Below are 19,084 nucleotides of genomic sequence, written 5' to 3'. Positions count from 1 at the left end.
ACCATCATTTTACCAACCACAGTCAATCATTATTACTGCTTACATTTTTCTGCCAGATAAAGGGATGATACAAATACCTTTGAGTGAAACATATAAGTTGACTATATGGAATCAAATATAGATATATGAGATGGTAATCTTTTTTTTTTTTGGACTTGGATTTAATTGCTACATTTTAGATATACAATGTAATGACATTCATCATTGGAAATTTGCACCTTTACATAGTCTCTCTTGATTTTTATTTTTCCCCCTTCTCCTGCCCTCCTTTCAACCCCTCTATTCCTCCCTATTTACAAAGACTTTGTTTCTTTTTTTTCATTTTCTCATATTAATTCCATTCCCTTCTTTCCTTTTCCCTACCCCTCCCACTTCCCCTTCCCCTTTGCCCCTTTTCTTCCTATTTCACATTATCTATTATATCTTGTAGTCCTTATTTACACTTTCACTTTCTCACACTGGAGAAATATTCAGTATTTACATGTGTCTCCAATTTATGTCACTTAAGAGTACAGCCTCAATGTGCATCCACTTAGCAATAATTTATGTCTCTAATTTCTCATTTTTTATGGCTTAGTAGCACTCCATTTTATTAAAAAACACACACACATCTTCTATATCCAGTCTCCAGCTGATGGGCATTTGGGCTGTTTGCAAGTTTTAGCTATTACAAACTGCTGCTATGAACATGGGTACACACTGTGGTGTTATACTTTTAATTCTTTGGGGAAGATACCCAGCAGGGGAATAGCTGGGTCAAATGGGACTTCCAGTCCTAGTTCTTTGAGGTATCTCCATACTGACTTCCACAGTGATTGCATGAGTCTACACTCCCACCAGGAGTGGAGCAGGGTCCTCTTTCCCCACAGCCCTGCCAGCATTTGTTATTGGTTGATTTCATGATAGCAGCCATTCTTTCTGGAGTGAGGTGGAATCTCAGCATTGCTTTGATTTGCATCTCTTGAATGACCAGTGATGTTGAACATTTTTTCATATGTTTATTTGCCATTTCTGCTTCTTTGTCTAAGAAATGTCTGTTTATTTCAGATGTCCATTTTTGGATTGGGTCTTTCAATTTGGGAGGTTTCAGCTGAGAAAAAGATATCTGTTGGAAACTGGCCTGGAGAATATGTACACTACACTCTGGCAAAAACTTGATCTACACTTTTCCCATATCCTGAGATACTTCAGGTAACTAAGATTAAGAGTGGTGGACAAACTGATCTGGTGGAAGAAAGTTCAAAACAGCCCAACATTCAAACTGTGGCACACGTACTGCTGGCTGATTTTTGTAAGATCTATAGTGAATAACAGAGCTGAATGATTAGAAAATGTTTGCTATTTCACCAAAAAGGAGGCACCTGCAAAGCTGAGACAAAAGAGAATATGGTTCCTAAAAGATCACTTTAAAAACAAGCCAAGTATTTTTCTAAAGTGACTAGAAGAAAGATGTCTTGGGGGCATCTCAGAAATCAGCAATACCTCACACATCACAGGCTCAGAAGTGCAAAAACAGTAATTCTTTCATTATAGAAGAGAATCCCAGGGAAGCCTGTTCATTCAGGGCCACCTAGGGAACTGTGTCTCCAAGATCAGACATCAAAATACTCAGGCCACTGTAGCCACAGCCCAAGGGGAACACACCACTGGTCAAGCCAGCAAACCTTGGTGTCACCCACATGGTGCTTGTTTTTTCAGGCATGCACAATGCAAGAGTTATGAAGTCACGGAGGCTTCCACCTAGATTTCAGAAGACTAGAGGCAAAATATGTGAAAGGGTAACAGTCCTTGCCAGGTGCCCCTCAGAGAGTGATATGTGAAGCTAGAAATGTGAAGTTGAATATCCAGTGGAGACCTCAAAAAGTTAGAGATACCAGGAGCATGGATCATCTGCTGAAGACAGCCACAGGCAGTAAGTGGAGCAACCCCAAAAGAGAGTGTATGTGGGCTACAACCACCAAGGTGGGGCTGCCCAAGTGATTTGGAGCTCATATCTCATCACAACCTTCCCTGGGTGCTGGGCGTACATCTATAGGACTTACTGTTTGTCCTGCTGGGTTTAAGTTTTGCATTGGCCCCATTTTTATCTATTCCCTTATTCTGTCCTCTTGGAATAGTAATATTTACCCCATGCCATTGTATGCTGGAAGTGTTTAACTATGTGGGGTTTTTTAATTTTATTTTTGCATATAGGCTTATGGCTGAGAATTTGCCTTGAGTCTCAGAGGAGACTTTGGACTTTAATTTTTCAGCAGTGTTGGTGCTCTAACAACTCTAATGACTCAAACTTTTATGACTTTGTTGACTTTGAGATATGGACTAAATGAATTTTACACAATAAAATGGACATGAGCCTTTTGAGGAAGAGGTGGAATGTTATAGTTTAGATCCAGATTGTTTCCCAAAACTCTCACATTCAGAGATGGGACCTGTTTGGAAGGGGCAAGTCACTGGGATCATGACTCGGAAGAGTGTAGTCTCATCCCTAGCTCCTTCCTTCTCACTGCTTCCTGGTCACCGTGTGATGAACAGTTTCGCTCTACCATGCTGTCTAAATACCATTTATGCCTTGGAGCCACCTCCGTGAACTGAATCCATTGAAACTGTAAAACCTCTCCTCCTTTAAGTTGTAGATGTCAGGTGTTTTGTCTCAGTGCTGGGAAAGTGCCAAAAATAGAATATCTCCACTACTCTGGAGCAGAAATTGCTATGCTCAAATGCTAGATATGCTTCTTGATGCTTGGGTCTCAGTATTTTATAGTCAAAACTATTTAAAGATTCTCATTATTGAAATTTCTGAAAGAAAAAAATCTGATAGGGTTAAAGTGCTTAGCTCTTTCCCCCTTTTCTAATTTAAGTAATTATTTTTATAATGTAATTTTAATAACTTGAGCTTTCCTGGGAATACTAGTATTTCGCGGCATTAGAATAGTTTGAATATATAACATGATAGTCATTTTCAAACATTTTGAGATTAAAGGTTTTTTCAATTTTTTTCATTATTATACATTTTCTGTACATGATGATTACATTCATTGTGAGGAACTGGTACATGTGCATCACACTATCAATTCCTTTTTCATCCCCCCAACACACACACACACACACACACACACACACACACACTCCCCCCATCTTTGGCTCCTTTCCACTTTGCAAAAAATCTATCCTCTATCTATCTATCTATCTCTTCCTGTCTATCTATATATCTATATATATTTTTCTATTATCTATCTTTTGTTTTGCTGTTTACTTATATTTCTGGTTTCTCATGTAAGAGAAACCATGCAATATTTAAGCTTCTCTGTTTGATTAATTTCACTAAATATTATGGTATTGAGGTGCATCTGTTTTCTTACAAATGCTTCAAGTTTATTTTTCTTCATGGCAGAATAGTACTGCAATGTGTATAAATACCACATTTTTGAAATTCATTCATCTATTGATGAACATATATGTCACTTTCCAGCTTTAGCTATTACGAATTGTGCTGGTATAAACATAACTAGGCATATACGACTTCAAAATGATGTCCTTAATTCTTTTGGGAAGATAACAAGAAAGGCAAGAGCTGGGTCAAATGGAATTTCTATTTTTTTTTTTTTTTTTGTTACGAGGGATTGAACTCCCATCCTTGCGCTTGTGAGGCAGGCAGCGGAGAATTTCTATTTTTAGATTTTGAGGAATCTCCATACTGATTTCCATAATGATTGTGTTAGTTTACATTCCCACTAACAATGTAGAAGTATTCCTTCCCCCACCCTCCAACTTTGCCAGCATCTGTTACTGTTTGATTTCTTTATGATAGTCATTCTTTGTGGAGTAAGATGAAATCTCAGTGTTGTTTTAATTTACCTTTCTCCAACAGGCAAAGGTGTTGAAGATTTTTTCATGTATTTATTGGCCAATTTTACTTTTTGTGAGAAATGTCTACTCATTTCAGTTGCCCATTCTTTATTGAGTCTGTTACTTTGGGGGTCTAATATTTTTCAGTTCCTTATATATCCTAGATATTAGTCATCTGTCCAAGGAATACTTAGAAAAAACTTTCCACTCTGCAGCTTGTCACTTAAATATATCTCCAGCTTAGGGAAAGGATTGAATATTTTTACTCAACATTTTATGATCTTGTAAGATGAAAGTATTTTTTTGAAACACTACAAAAATGTGCATGGATTGGAGACATGGAGTAGGTTGTATACCTGGTATAGATTAATATGTAAGAAAGGGACTCTTCCACTTCTTCATTTTTCTAATATTTCCTCTCTCACCTTCATATGATTCATGTATCTGGCCCAAAAATTTGTCCCTTTTTGGTCCTCATTAACATTTTAAATAACCTTAGTTTCATATGTTTATTATCCCTTATCATACTAATGTTCTTGTCAGATTCTTTTATAGGACACATAGTGCCAGGAGGATGTAAAGGCAAAGGTACTTAATAGAAATCAGAGAGGGAAACTGCTTACAATTGACCTTTTAGCTCAGTGGGTTCCTCACCATGCATTCAAATATTCATAGAGAGAAAATACTCTGAAAAAAAGGCATATGTACTGAAAATATATAGACTTTTTTCTTTGTCATTTTCTAAACAGTACAGCTATTTGCATAGAATTTATATTAAGTATTAAAAGTAATCTAGAGATGATTTAAAGTACACAAGGATATGTTCTAGGTTATATGCAAACACAACAGCATTTTCCATAAGGAATCGAGCCTCTGATAATTTTGTTATCAAAAATGGAACAAATTTCCCCATTGACATTGCACAGAGTTGTCCATATAAACAAATTTTTCAGGATTACCACCAGCTGTTACTAAATATTACCATAATAACACCAAAATTTAATTTAGATACAGTTTTCTGTTGTAAAATTTTCTATATTATCATGATTATTATTTTTCATTCCATGATACTCATATACTAAAATAAAATAATTAAATACTTGATCTTTCCTTTATAATGTGTGATTTTTTAAATAAATTGGCTAAATTTTAATCACATTCACATTATTTCTTTATGATTGGAGCATAAACTATTTTCCAGGGGGATAGCTTTCAAATTTTCTTGAGTGGATCAATGGAAAAAACATAGTTCCAAATCAGAATCTTGTATAAAGCCCATCTTTCAGGGGTATATCTGATTTGCATGTTGTCAAATAGAATAGTTGGTAAAGAAGAGAGAGAGAGCGAGAGAGAGAAGGAAGGAAAGAAAGGAAGGAAGGAAGGAAGGAAGGAGAAAGAAAGAAAGAAAGAAAGAAAGAAGAGAGAAAGAAAGAGAGAAAGGAAAAAAGGAAAGAAGAGAGAAAGGAAAAAAAGGAAAGAAAAGAAAGAAAGGTGACAACATGGCAGACCTAGAGGTAGCAGCTCTCACAGGATTCTTAGAAGACATTCACCAAAATGAACGAGTGCTTGAAAATGCAGGGCAAACAAGAAGCTCAAACACAGAAAGGCAACTTGAAGAAGTTCATCAAATAAATTTTAGTATCGTGGGTGTTTAGGAAAAAAAGCAAAGTCCCTTCCCACCCCAGCACTGTTTGTAGGCAGGTCCAGTGAGTACCCAGCCTTGGGAAATGATCTAACTCCTGAAGGAGGAATCTGAATACAGCAGTAGTGGCTGGGCCACTGCCATTGGCACCCAGCCTAACAGTCTTCATCCAGTGCCCACCTGTTGTATTTTTTTTCCCGCTGGGAGACAGAGTCCACCAAACAAGATATTTGGAGAAGAGAGACCCCTCTGATTGGGAAACTGAAGATGGGGCCCAGAGCATCACTCAGTGGGCAGTGACTGATCTAGGACCAGTGAACCCTAGGGACAGAGAAACAAGGGTGCAATCCTAGCTAGGGACCCAGAACCTGGAATTGAAGGGTCTGTGGGGTAATGAGTCACAATGGAACCTAATGATTGTGACCGGTGTGATCTGGAGGTGAAGAAAAGACACTGGAGTGGGGCCAGAATGAAACTCTCAGGCTTCTCTGCCACCTATCTCACACACCACCTGCCTTCCAGATGCCACAGACCTCAGTGCTCATTTTGGTTCCCCACTCAGCCTCCAAAGATTACTGAATTCCAAGTAGAAGAAGGGCCCTCCTCTACTGAGCCCTAACTGCCACTGGATTTATAGGTTGGATAAAGACCTTTGAGATGTACAGAGAATTTGTTGTGGATAGAAAGCCAGAGAGCAGCAGTATGTCATGAGGTACTTCATGGTGCTCTCACCCAGAGAGGCATGGAAAGAGCAAACATACGCAGCTGCAGGGACTACTGCAGAGGGAAGGGTCAGAGATTAAGGAAGCCCTCCAGAGATCCGTGAAAGACTGTGTGCTTGACCAGTACCACTGTGTCTCTCCAGCCCGATTCAGTTAAAGGCGCTGGTTGTGTGACAGAGGCAAAAATCACTGCACAGTCGAACACCCACAGGAGAGTAGCTGGACCTAAAAGAGATCTGCCTGCAGGGGGGATGAAGATCAGACTCAAATCAGTCATACCTGCACCTCCAGGCCTCTTTACTCACTGAGAGACAAGAGAACAACTCACTGGAATGGGATTAACTCAAGCACTGACTGAAATACCATCTCCAAGACACAACTACAGAGCACTGGAGCTCAGCCCTCCACAACTGGTTACCAGCAAGGACTCTCCCATTTTTTATCTAAGGTGGGAGACTACACTGGCTGAACTCTTACTACAGTATAAATGTATGTGTATAGGATTTTTCTCTTTTCTTCTTTTCTTTTTCTCCTTTTGTCTGGTATATAGTGTTTGTATATATGAAATGGAGAATAGGAATTAGTGTTTTGGTTTAGATATCATCTTTCATTGTCCTGTCAGGTTAACTGGCACCACAAATTGTGGGGTTTGCCCTTACAAATAACTTCTAACCCCCCCATTCCAGAAATAAAAATATCACCAAAATCCTATTTCTTTCTTTTATTTGTTGTATCTCTTTCTTCTTTATCTCTTCTTTCTGAGTTAATTTCATCTTCTTTATCCTTGCCTTATCCTCTGCATCCCAGCCTACTTGCCAATACTATTTCATTGTCATCCTGTTATATTGAAGAGTGTGAAATTGTTAAAACTAGCTCTAAATTACAGGATTGACTATGGCTGGTTGTGTGAATGCTAACATAATTAATAGTTGATCTGTCCTTGAAATACAGTGACTGGGACTGATTCTCCTAGTTGAGTAATTTGAACAGGTGCATGAACACAAAAACATAAGCCAGAGCCCAGCTCACACCAAAGGGAGATATACACTAACTAAGGAGCTCTCCATAGCAGTGACATAGTGTTTCTACTCTAACTGATCTTCAACCCTTAGCACAAAAAAATAGAAAAACAGAGAAAATAAGGCAACAAAATGCCTCCAAATTCTCTCAACTATTCAAATTCTGATCATATAGACACCAAAAGATTTAAGTAAAGAATTAAAATAAAAATGGTTAATTTGTTTGAAGAAGTCAAAGAAGAAATAAAAAAATACAAACCAACAAAATGTTCAGTGAGCTTAAACAGGATATAAATAGTCAGATAAAAAATTTAGCTCATAAAATGTTCAGCAAGCTCAAACAAGACACAAAGAGTGGTTGATGGAACTACAGGAGTGAGCAACCTGAAGGGAAACTTAGAGAATGTGATGAAGACAAGGTTATGTACTAGGTCATGTACTCGGTGGTACCCTAAAAACAGTAAGACACCACAAAAGTGAGATTCAATGGCAGCTAGGTGACTTAAAGAAAACCCTAAGAATTATAAGAGGTAGGGAAAGGTTGGAAGGCGAGATCAAAAGTTTAAAAACATTATTCACTGAAAACAGCAGAGAAGTTTCCAAATCTAAGGAAAATATTCATTACTTTGATTAATGAAGCATATAGAACCCCAAATAGTTACAACCAGAGAAGAACCTCTCTATAACATATCACAGAGAGAAAATAGTAAAATCTATTAGAGAAAAATATCAAATAACTTACAAAGGCAAGCCTATCAGAATTGTAACACAAATTGTAAAAGTCTAACAAAGGTTAGAGTGAAGCTTTTCAAACTTCTACATCTCTAAAAGAAAACAGCTGCCAATCCAGACTACTAGATCCTCTGAAATGTTACATGAAAATGGACCAAAAAATCGACATTCCACTACAAAGAGAATCTAGAGAAATTCATGACCACTAAACCAACCACCCTTTAGAAAATATCCAAAGGAATCCTAGACAGGGATGGTGAGGCCAACATCACCAAAGAGCTCAAAGGAAAGAATACATATTACCACCTCTGACAGTAGTTAAATAAAAAGAAAAAATAAATGAATCAGCACCAGAAAAATAATGCAATGACAGAATTCAGTAAATACTTTTCAATGATAATACTCAATGTAAATGTTCCTAAGTTCCTAATCAAAAGACATAGACCAGCAGATTGGACAAAAAACGAAGTCAAATTATATGTGACCTGCAAGAGACATATGTCATCCATTATTTTAAAAATAAAGACTGAAAGATAAAGGATGAAAAATGATACTCTACACAACTGGGGCCCCAAATCAAGCAGCACCAGCTAGCTATATGCCCAGAGTTAAAGCCAGAACTGATCAGAAGGCAAAAAGAAAGCTATTATATACAGGCAAAGTGAACAATTCAACCAGAAGAGCTAACATATATATATATATATATATATATATATATATATATATATATATAATATGTAAATTGTCAGCATACTCAGTTTCATAAAACAAAAGCCACTGGTCATGAAAGAACAGCTAGACATCAGTACAGTCATACTGGGAAACTTCAGTAGCCCACTTTGGCAAACAGACTTGTCAACCAGATAAATAATCAACACAGAAATATAATATTTAAACCATACTAATGGACTTAACAGACATTTAGAAAATGTTTCATCCTACAACAACAGAATACAAATTTTTCTCAGTAGAACATGGAACTTTCTCCAAAATAAATAATCTTAGGCCACAAAGCAGCTTAAATAAATCCAAAAAAAAAATGAAACAATCTTTTTCGTGTTCTTGAGTCATACTGGAATGAAACTAGAAATCAACAGCAAACTTTCCAAAACAGATGCTTAAATGATACACTCCTAACCAATGGGTCACAGAAGAAATCAAAAAATAAATTTAAAAGTTCAAGAACCAAATAATAGTGACAGTACAACATACCAAAACCTATATAACACAATGAAAGCAGTTTTAAGAGGGAAGTTTATAGCTGGGAATGACTATATTAAAGAAATAGAGTGATCCCCAAATAAATAACCAATGATTCATCTCAAGATCCTAGAAAAACAAAAGCCACCTAAAACCAAAACATGTAGAAGGAAAGAAATTACTTTTTAAAAAGCAAAAATTAATAAAATTTAGACTAAAAGAAAACTACAAATGATCAATGAATCAGTCAGTTGTGTTGCTTTTAAGTTGTATTTTTGAAAGGATAAAAATGATTGATAAAACTCTAGTCAAACTTACAAAAAGAGGGGAAGAAAAGACACAAATTTATGTGATTAGAAATGGAAAAAGGTGAAATCAAAATGAACATCACTGAAATTCAGAGGATTTTAAGAAACTATTTCAAAAACTTATATTCAAATAAACTGGAGACTCTAGAAGAGATGGATAAATTCCTAAGCACAAGTGAATTACCAAAACTTAACCAAGAACATATAAAGTCTCTACAACAGGAAATAAAATAGAGGCAGTAATAAAAACTCTACCAATAAAGAAAATCCCAGGACTCAATGGATATAACACTGAATTTTACCAGAACTCGGGGAAGAACTAATGCCAATACTTCTTAAACTCTTCCATGAAACTGAAATGGAAAGAATATTTTCAAATTCATTTTTGAAGTTAATATTACCATTTTAGAAAGGAACTCAATAAAAAATGACTACAGGTCAATTTCTTTAATGAAGATAGGGCAAAATTCCTCTAAATATGCAATAAAATCTTGGACTGTGTGTAATTTGTTCTCTGTGTGTTCCATAAGATAAGAAAACATTTCTAATAAGTCTTAGCTTGACAAACGAGCAATATCTAGTGATATGAGTATTACATGATGCCGAACATCACATGATCACAACTGAGCCAGTGTTCCTCCCTCTCTCTCTCTCTCTCTCTCTCTCTCTCTCTCTCTCTCTCTGCAAGATTGTCTCCCAACAGGAAGAGTTTCTGGAGGAGATCTTACAGAGGAGGAAGAGGGAAAGGTGGAGGAATTCTTTCCTTCAAATGAGATTAGGGAGATATATGAAATGTGGGAAACACGAAAAAAATTTGTAGAAAAGTACCACCTAAATAAGGTTGTAGCAGTGCACGCAATGAATCTGTTTAACAGTAATGCTAGGTCACATGACCTTCCGTGAAATCCTGACAAGGAGGCAAAACCAAGTGTCACTGGATAGGTTCCTTGTTAAAGTTGCACAGAAAGAAAAAGATTCCATTGAGCCAATAGATGGCATTGATTCCATTAGTGATGGTGAAATCCATCCTACACAATAACCCTCTTTTTTGTCTCCTTCACACCAGACAAAAAGATTTTCAAAGGTGTCAGTTAATTGCTTTATTTTTCTTTATATTTTGTATTTTCTTTATTATTTTGTATTATATTGTAGTATTATAATCATCTTATATGAATATTTTGGAGTTGTGGAACAAGTTATCTGAATTTCCATTATTTCTTATGGGCAAATTCACTTTGATATACAAGTCCTTTGGATTGCAAGCATGTTTCCTGGCAAACGAACGTTTTGTTGTACTTGAAAAGAGAATGCAAAAAAGTCATTAAAAAGTTCATACATCATGACCAGATTAGCTTCAGCCAAGAATGCAAAGATGGCTCAATATATATAAATTAATAATGTAATACACTGTATAAATAGAGCTAAGGCTAAAGTCACATGATAATTTCAATAGATGCAGAAAAAGCCTTTGGCAAAATCCAAATCCATTCATGATTTAAAAACTGATAAAAATAGGTTTAGAAAGACCTTACCTCAAACTGATAAAAACCATTTATGACAAATCCACTGCCAACATCATACTAAAAGGGGTAAAACTTTCTTTTAAAATCAAAAACAAGACAAGGGTGTGCACTCTCACCACTCCCCCTCAATATATTAATCAAAACTTTAACCAGAGCAGTTGGGCAAGGAAAAGAAGCAAACAGATATAAATAGGAAAGGAAAAGCCAAACTATCCTAATTTTCACAATACACAGATAACCCAAAATTTCCACCAGAAGAATCTTTTCTTATTAGAAAATTCAGCAAAGTGCCAGGATACAAAATCAACACAGAAAAATCAATAGCATTCCTGTACACCAACAATAAACCCACCAACAAAGAAAATAGGAAAACAGTCCCATTCATGACAGCTTTAAGAAAATAAAATGTCTAGGAGTTAACCTAACCAAGAAAGTGAAAGATCTCTGTAATGAAAACTAGAGTATGCTGAAAAGAGAGATTGAAGAAGACATCAGAAAATGAAAAGGCAGCCTGTTTCTGAATAGGCAAAACCAATACTGTCAAAATTGTCATATTACTAAAAGTGTCACACAGATTTAAAGCAAGTACAGTCAAAAGACCAAGAAGAGGGAGTGTGTGGGGGTGCATGTTGATAATCCCAGCACTAGGAAGGCTGAGGCAGGAGGATTGCCATGAGTTTGAGGCCAGCCTGGGCTCCATGGTGAGTTCAAGGCCACCCTGAACTACACAGTGAGACCCTGTCTCAAAAACAAAACAAAACAAAACAAAAAAGAGGATTCCTCACAGAGCTAGAGAAAACAAACCTGATATTTATATGGAACCAGAAGAAACCCAGCATAGCCAAAGCAATTCCAAGGAATAAAAGCAAATCAGGGGTCATCACAGTACTGGATTTCAATTTATATCATAAAGCATAGTACTGGCACAAAAACAGACATTTGGATTACAGAACTTCAGTAATTTCAGCCATCTAATCTTTGACGAGGGGGCCCAAAACTAGACAAGGAAGGTGCTGGGGAAACTGGTTAGCCACATGTTGAAGAATGAATCAAGAGCCATATGTCTTATCATGTACTATAATCAAATCCAAATAGGTCAAAGACCTAGAAATTAAAACAAACACTAACCTGATTGAAGATAAAACTGGTAAAAGTCTTGAAAAACAAGCATAGGCAAGGACTTTCTGAATAGAGCCCTAATTACACACAACTAGCACCAACAATCAACACATAGAATCATATCAAATCAAAAAGCTTCTGCACAACAAATGAAACAATCATGGAGTAAAAAGGCAATCTACGGAATGGGAAATATTTTTGCTAGATACTACCCAACAGAGGACTGATATCTAGAATATATAAAGAACTAAACAACACCAAAAAGAAACAGGGCTGGGCTGTACCTCAGTGGTGCTGCACCTCCCTGACAAGCACAAGGTCCTGAGTTCAATCCGATACCCAAAAGAAAAAAAAAAGACACAGATATCACCTCACAAAAATCCAATCAAAAATGGACAACTGAAATGAATAGACATTTCTCAGAAAAAGTACAGATGGCCAATAAGTGCATGCAAAAATGTTCAGCATCTTTGGCCATTAGAGAAATGCAAATTAAACAACATTGAGATTTCATTTTACTTCAATAAGAATAGCCATCATTAAGCCCCAAAAAACAAATGCTGGAGAGATTGTCAGGGAAAAAGGAACCTGTCTCCATTGTTGGTGGAAATGTAAATTAGTACAACCACTATGGAAGTCAGTGTGGAGATTCCTCACAAATACAAAAATAGAAATTTCTATAACTCAGCTCTATCTTCCCTGGGCAGCGTCCCAAAAGTTGAAGACATCCTATTACAGTGGCACATGCACACCCATGCGTATCACAGCACAGTTCTCAATAGCTAGCTCTTGAAAGCAGCCTACTTGCCAATCAAAAAGTAAATACATAAGAAAATGTGATATATATATATATAAATTTTCCTAGATATTTAATTTTCTGTGTCTGATTAGCATCACTTGGCATTATTGTCTCAAGACCCATCTGTTTTTCCTGAAAATGATGAGATTTTATCATTCTTTATGGCTAGGGCATAATCCATGATATGTGTGTGTGTGTGTGCGCACTGCTATGTGCTTTTGTCAAATGTCAGATAAGAAGGTTAAAAAGTGTCTTGGTTTCCATATCATGACAAATGCTCATCTTTGCTGTCCTACTGACACTGACCTCAGTAGGACTCTTGTGCCCCAAAAGACTACTTCTCTGCCAATGTTAGCACCTAATTGTCCCAGAAGCTAACCCCAGAGAGACCTTTCCTGCTTCAATCACCTCCCTGCAGTGATTTGCACCCACTGAAAGGCCAGTGGCTAATCCACCTTCAGGACTTGTCAGCGTCCTCTCAGGTCATTTTAACTCTGCCTCCTTTGTGACACGGATCTGCCTTGAAAATGGGGGTAATCTAGGGAGCATTCCTCCTGGGAACCTTTCATGATTACATAATCTGTCAAGGACCCCAAGCAGTTGTAAACACAGGCAGACCCTGAGATCTTACCAAGGATAAGGCGCTAGAAGCCCTCATGTCAAATAACTTATTTGCTTCCCCTTAGAAGCAATTCTCTATTTTTATTCATGTACAAAAGCATACAATGAGGGCAGCACTGTTATCAAAGGAGGCTGAGGAAGCTCTTAGCCATTAGCCAAACATAATTTTCTAAACTATCCTCTGATGTTAGACGCTGAAATCAAAAGCACACACTTTGGAGTAAATGGTAATTGAAGCACTAAGTGATTTTAACAGTGATAATTGGTGCGTCCTTCCCCAATATAAGCAAAAGAGATTACATAAATAGGAATAATTCCATCCTAGTCTATACAAATTTCACATACATTAAGCAATGGAGCTACAATTACTCACAGTACTGGAGCCCCTGGCACCTCAATTGCATATGTTCCCTTCAACACAGCTCCAATTTCTGTTCTGAGCACATGGTTATCTTTCTCACAATTTTGAGATGTAGATCCTTTATGCCAGCTGTTCTGTTTATGTAATTTGGTAAGGAAATAGTAACCTTGGCTCAATGCCAGTCAGTATTTTATGGTGGTCTGAAAGCAATAATGCTGAAAACTGACTCTCGACATGTCTTACACAGAAATGATGGGCATAAAGTAAATTCCTCTACACCCACCTGTATGGTCACCCATGGTGTGGTACAATTCCCTGTTCAAGATTTAAACCACATGGACAGATAGGGTTCTGGTAGAATCATGCCTCTTACAGCCAGGCATTTATTCCAGGTAAACATATGTATGTGTAGACACAAACAGCCACAATTGCTGCACGTAGAGGCTGGCATACATGTGCAGCCACACCAGTCCTCATGAAATTAGACATGCATAGCATTTACTCAAGTCACTTTCATGGGCTCCCATGAAAGATTCATAGCCAAATAAATAACCGTGGACAAGATTCCTCTGCCCAAAGATGGTACAGAGCACTGAATAGTACCCCCATCTCTTAGGGTTTCTCAGTCTGTGTTAGCCATTCCTTCAATAAAGGAACAAGTCAGTATTGCCCAATATTTCCCTTTTTTTTCATTCTTTTCTTTTCTCATGCCTGAAACACTTTTAACATGTGGAAAGGGTAAGTCATAGGTTTTACAGCTATTATATATTGCCTAGAATGAGTAAGTGAAGCAAAAGAAAGGATAGAGATATACTTCTACCTATTCATAGAATGTGAAGCGTGGATGAAATATCTCAGGAAAACAAAATATCTACCATAAAAAATTATTAAATCTCTTCAAAGCCCATATTTTAGTCAAACAATTTTAAAGCTATTCACTTTTAAATTCTGGTTCCTACAACCAGAAACTCTGTGTCAAAAAATAGTTTATTTCCAAAAAGATTTATTCTAGGATATATTGCAAAGAGCTTAAATCTCAATATACATGAACTCAAGCAATAGACAGGGGGAAAAAAACTCTCTTCAAAAAATGAAGATGACTCATAACAACTGCTGGGAGATATGTAGAGTTCTACTCAGATGAAAAATCAATTTCATCTCTAGTTTCAGAGGGAAAAAACAGACTAAGAGTTAGCAAAGTAGGACTACATCTTGTTACTCACCCACATATCTGCCTGGATTAGATGAGAGGAATCTGTAATCCCAGGGAGAAGAAGACCATTCCCAAATCAGGGCCACATGTACACCTGGTAATCTTTAGTAAGTGACTGAGACAGAAAAACTCAAATGCCTTTCTTTGAAGCTGTGACTGGAAAGAAGAGAGGACCAGAGATCTTAATCTGAAAAGTAAGAAAGAACAGGGCCAGGGATTTATCTTAGTGGTGCTGTCACCTGCCCTGCAAGCTCAAGGACCTGAGTTCGATCCCCGGTACAAAAAAAAAAAAAGAACGGCCCCAGATTCCATAAAAGCTGATGTTCTCATTCATCTATTTGAGGGTATATGTTATTTTTAGTGCTTGGTAATACATTCATTTTGATTTACTCTAATAATTTCTCCTTTATTTACAAAAGCTACATATGGGAAAAATGAATATTTAGGAAACCATACTGAAACATATTCCTTATTAAACAGGGTGCCTTGGGCCACAGAGTCACCAGTGGTTTAACCTGAATGTCACTGATCCACTTCTCCTTAAGTTAATTGGGCAAACTCACGCACATGCAGTAATGGAAAACTGCCACAGGGATAAAAAGCTGACCTTTGAGGCATTTCTCCATGTTCTGTTGAGAAGATCTCAATCACAATCCTTTTGCACAGACCACTAAGCCTAGGTCTGTCCACCAAAACCGAGCTGAATGGCCAGGTCAGTCTTTTTTATCCAGTAATGTGCCATTTCTCCAATATAGCACTGGAACTTACAAGCAACATGATCTGTGGTCTTTCCTCTAGGCTAGGTCCTTATGCTTCTGCAAAAGTGCAATGCCAGGCCAAGATGTCTGACATGGAGGATGATTTCATGTGTAGTGAGGAGGAGGACTACGACCTGGAACACTCTGAAGACAGTAACTCTGAGCCAAATGTGGATTTGGAAAATCAGTACTATAATTCCAAAGTGCTAAAAGAAGATGACCCGAAAGCAGCTTTAAGCAGCTTCCAAAGGTTTTGGAACTTGAAGGTGAAAAAGGAGACTAGGAATTTAAAGCACTGAAACAAATGATTAAAATTAATTTCAAGTTGACAAACTTTCCAGAAATGATGAATAGATATAAACAACTTTTGATCTATATTCAGAGTGTACTCATGAGAAATTATTCTGAAAAATCCATTAATTCTATTCTTGATTATATCTCCACTTCTAAACAGATGAATGTACTGAAGGAATTCTATGAAGCAACACTGGAAGCTTTGAAAGATGCTAAAAATGATAGCCTGTGGTTTAAGACAAACACAAAGCCTGGAAAATTACATTTAGAATAAGAGGAATATGGAAAGCTTCAAAAAATTTTAAGCCAGTTACATCAGTCCTGACAGACTGATGATGGAGAAGATGACCTGAAAAAGGGTATACAGTTATTAGAAATATATGGCTTGGAAATTCAAATGTACACAGCACAGAAAAATAACAAAAAACTGAAAGCGCTCTATGAGCAGTCGCATCACATCAAGTCTGCCATCCCACACCCGCTGATCATGGGCATCATCAGAGAATGTGGTGGTAAGATGCACTTGAGAAAAGGTGAATTTGAAAAGGCACACACAGATTCTTTTGAAGCCTTCAAGAATTATGATGAATCAGGAAGTCCAAGACGAACTCTTTTGTTTAAAATACTTGGTCTTAGCAAACATGCTAATAAAATCGGGGATAAGTCCATTTGACTCACAGTAGGCTAAGCCATACAAAAATGATCCAGAAATTCTAGCAATGACAAATTTAGTAAGTGCCTATCAGAATAATGACATCACTGAATTCAAAAAGATTAAATCACACCAACATCATGGATGATCCTTTCATAGGAGAACACATTGAAGAGCTTTTAAGAAACATCAGAACACAAGTGCTCATAAAGTTAATTAAGCCTTACAAGAATACATATTCCTTTTATTTCTAAGGAGTTAAATATGGATGTAGCTGATGTGGAAAGCTTGCTGGTGCAGTGCGTAATGGAAAACACTATCCATGGCCAAATTGATCAAGTCAAGCAGCTCCTTGCACTGGATCATCAGAAGAGAGGCAATGCATGTTACACTGCACTAGATAAATGGACCAACCAGCTAAATTCTCTCAACCAGGCTGTAGTCAGCAAACTGGCTTAACGGAGAGCAAGCTAATACAGACCTACTTAAGTGGAGAGATGTAATCCTTAAAGAACTAGGAATGGCAAAACTACTGTCAGTTGGTGTTTCCTGAAAATTATTGGAGTTATGGTTGAAGCTCTTTTTAGATCAACTGGTTTGTGTATTACTGCTGCATTTATCCCAAGAAAAACAGCTTTAATCTCCAGAAGAAAACCAAAACACCATGGGATTTATCCTGTATTGACAATCTTGCCCTAAACATACAACATCATAGTAATTTGTCACAGGCAACATGACCAGAGAGAAGATTTTGTCATGATTTTAAATACACTGACACATTACTGTTGGTTAAATTTAAACATGTTTTACCCACAGAAATTCTCTCACAAATAACCTGCAATAACTTGAAATGCATACCCTTTTGAACACTTCCTTTTCTCATGTAAAAATGAAAATGTTTGCTGCATTTTGCAAAATGTCAATTCTCCAGAAATATGTCCATATATTTCTGTACCTATAATGTAATAAAGGTTTAGATGAAACCCCATAACTATAGTGGCATACTGTCACTTAGGTTTCAAGCAGCAAAATAAACAGTGCAGCTCAGAAATTGAAAAAGAACAACAAAAAAAGTGCAATGCCAGGCCATCTCAATATCACTTTGTTTCTTTGATTTTTTGACAGTTTCTCTATATTTGCCTAATTCTTGAGGCATTCATGGACCCATACATAATACTATGAATGGCAGAGAGCAGGTCCACATCATTTATTGCCTAAACTGAGACACTTCTGAAAGTGAAAAGGATATCAGGATGATCCTTTGGCAATGAATACAAACAGGGATTATGTTGGACAGATAGGGACAAACAGTAGCCCTATAGAGAAGGAATTTGATCCCAGATCGTAATCCAGTCTGGTACTCAAAAACAGCACTTATGGAATTCAAGATCAAAGATGCTAACGAGCTTTTCAATTTGGGAATGGTTTCGGCTTTCTCACTATTTCTTGGCTCTTTACTCATTTCTGTGCCATCTGATCATAATCTTACATTTAGACACTGTATTTTATCCAACTGAATCTTCCAATATTTTACTGAGTTTTAGGTAAATTGTCCACATAGTCAACATAAAGTTCAAAAGAATACGATAAAAAAACATTACATTCTTGTAACAAATATGTTTTCAGAAGATGTCAGCAGGTCAAAGAGCAGCTCTTTTTTTCTTCACTCAGGCTTTTCAAAAAAGGGGAAGCTGTGATGTTCAGTTTTTAGATCTATTCTGATGTCATCTAAAAATAAAAATAAAAGGGACCACATTGAGAACATATAAGGAAAGAAAGAAAAATTCATGTGACACCAAAGGAAATAAGCCCAAGGCTATGATCATCACAGGTACTGCGTAAGCCCCAGTACCATGACAAAAACCCAACGGACACTCTGCAGAAGCCTGGGTATAACAGCACTGTACAATGAAGATTTTACTTATTGCTAGTTGTTCAAGAGTCAAAGACTTGTGTTAAAGGTTATGGACTTCAGATACTTTATTTTCAGAGTTCAGTCCTAAGTACAGGATAATTGCTTTAACTGCATGCGTTTTTGTTTTTTTTTTTTTTGCTTAAATTCTTTTATTGGTACATTTTAGGTATACAATATGTTTACATTTATTATTGGGTGCTTATACCTGTATATCATGTATCTTGGTTCTTATTTTTTCCCCATTCCCTGTGCTCCCTTCACCCCCTCCACCCTTCCCTATTTACAAAGACTTTGTTTCCATTTTTTCTTTTTCTCATAATTTTTCCTTTCCCTTCTTTCCTTTCCCCTTCCCGTCCCAAT

The 19,084-nt window shown here is 36.9% G+C and overlaps 1 pseudogene; it reads left to right on the top strand.

The window, feature by feature from the left end:
- Window positions 1–15,931: 15,931 nt before the first annotated feature.
- LOC101709615 (COP9 signalosome complex subunit 2 pseudogene) lies at window positions 15,932–17,268 on the top strand (annotated as a pseudogene).
- The last annotated feature ends 1,816 nt before the right edge of the window (window positions 17,269–19,084 follow it).

The sequence above is a fragment of the Heterocephalus glaber genome, unplaced genomic scaffold (genome assembly GCF_053883595.1).
Source record: "Heterocephalus glaber isolate CG9 unplaced genomic scaffold, H.glaber_assembly_v1.0 deba00000896, whole genome shotgun sequence".
Classification (NCBI taxonomy): Eukaryota; Metazoa; Chordata; class Mammalia; order Rodentia; family Bathyergidae; genus Heterocephalus; species Heterocephalus glaber.
Note: the sequence above shows the minus strand (reverse complement) of the source record. Positions and strands in the feature narration are given on the sequence as shown.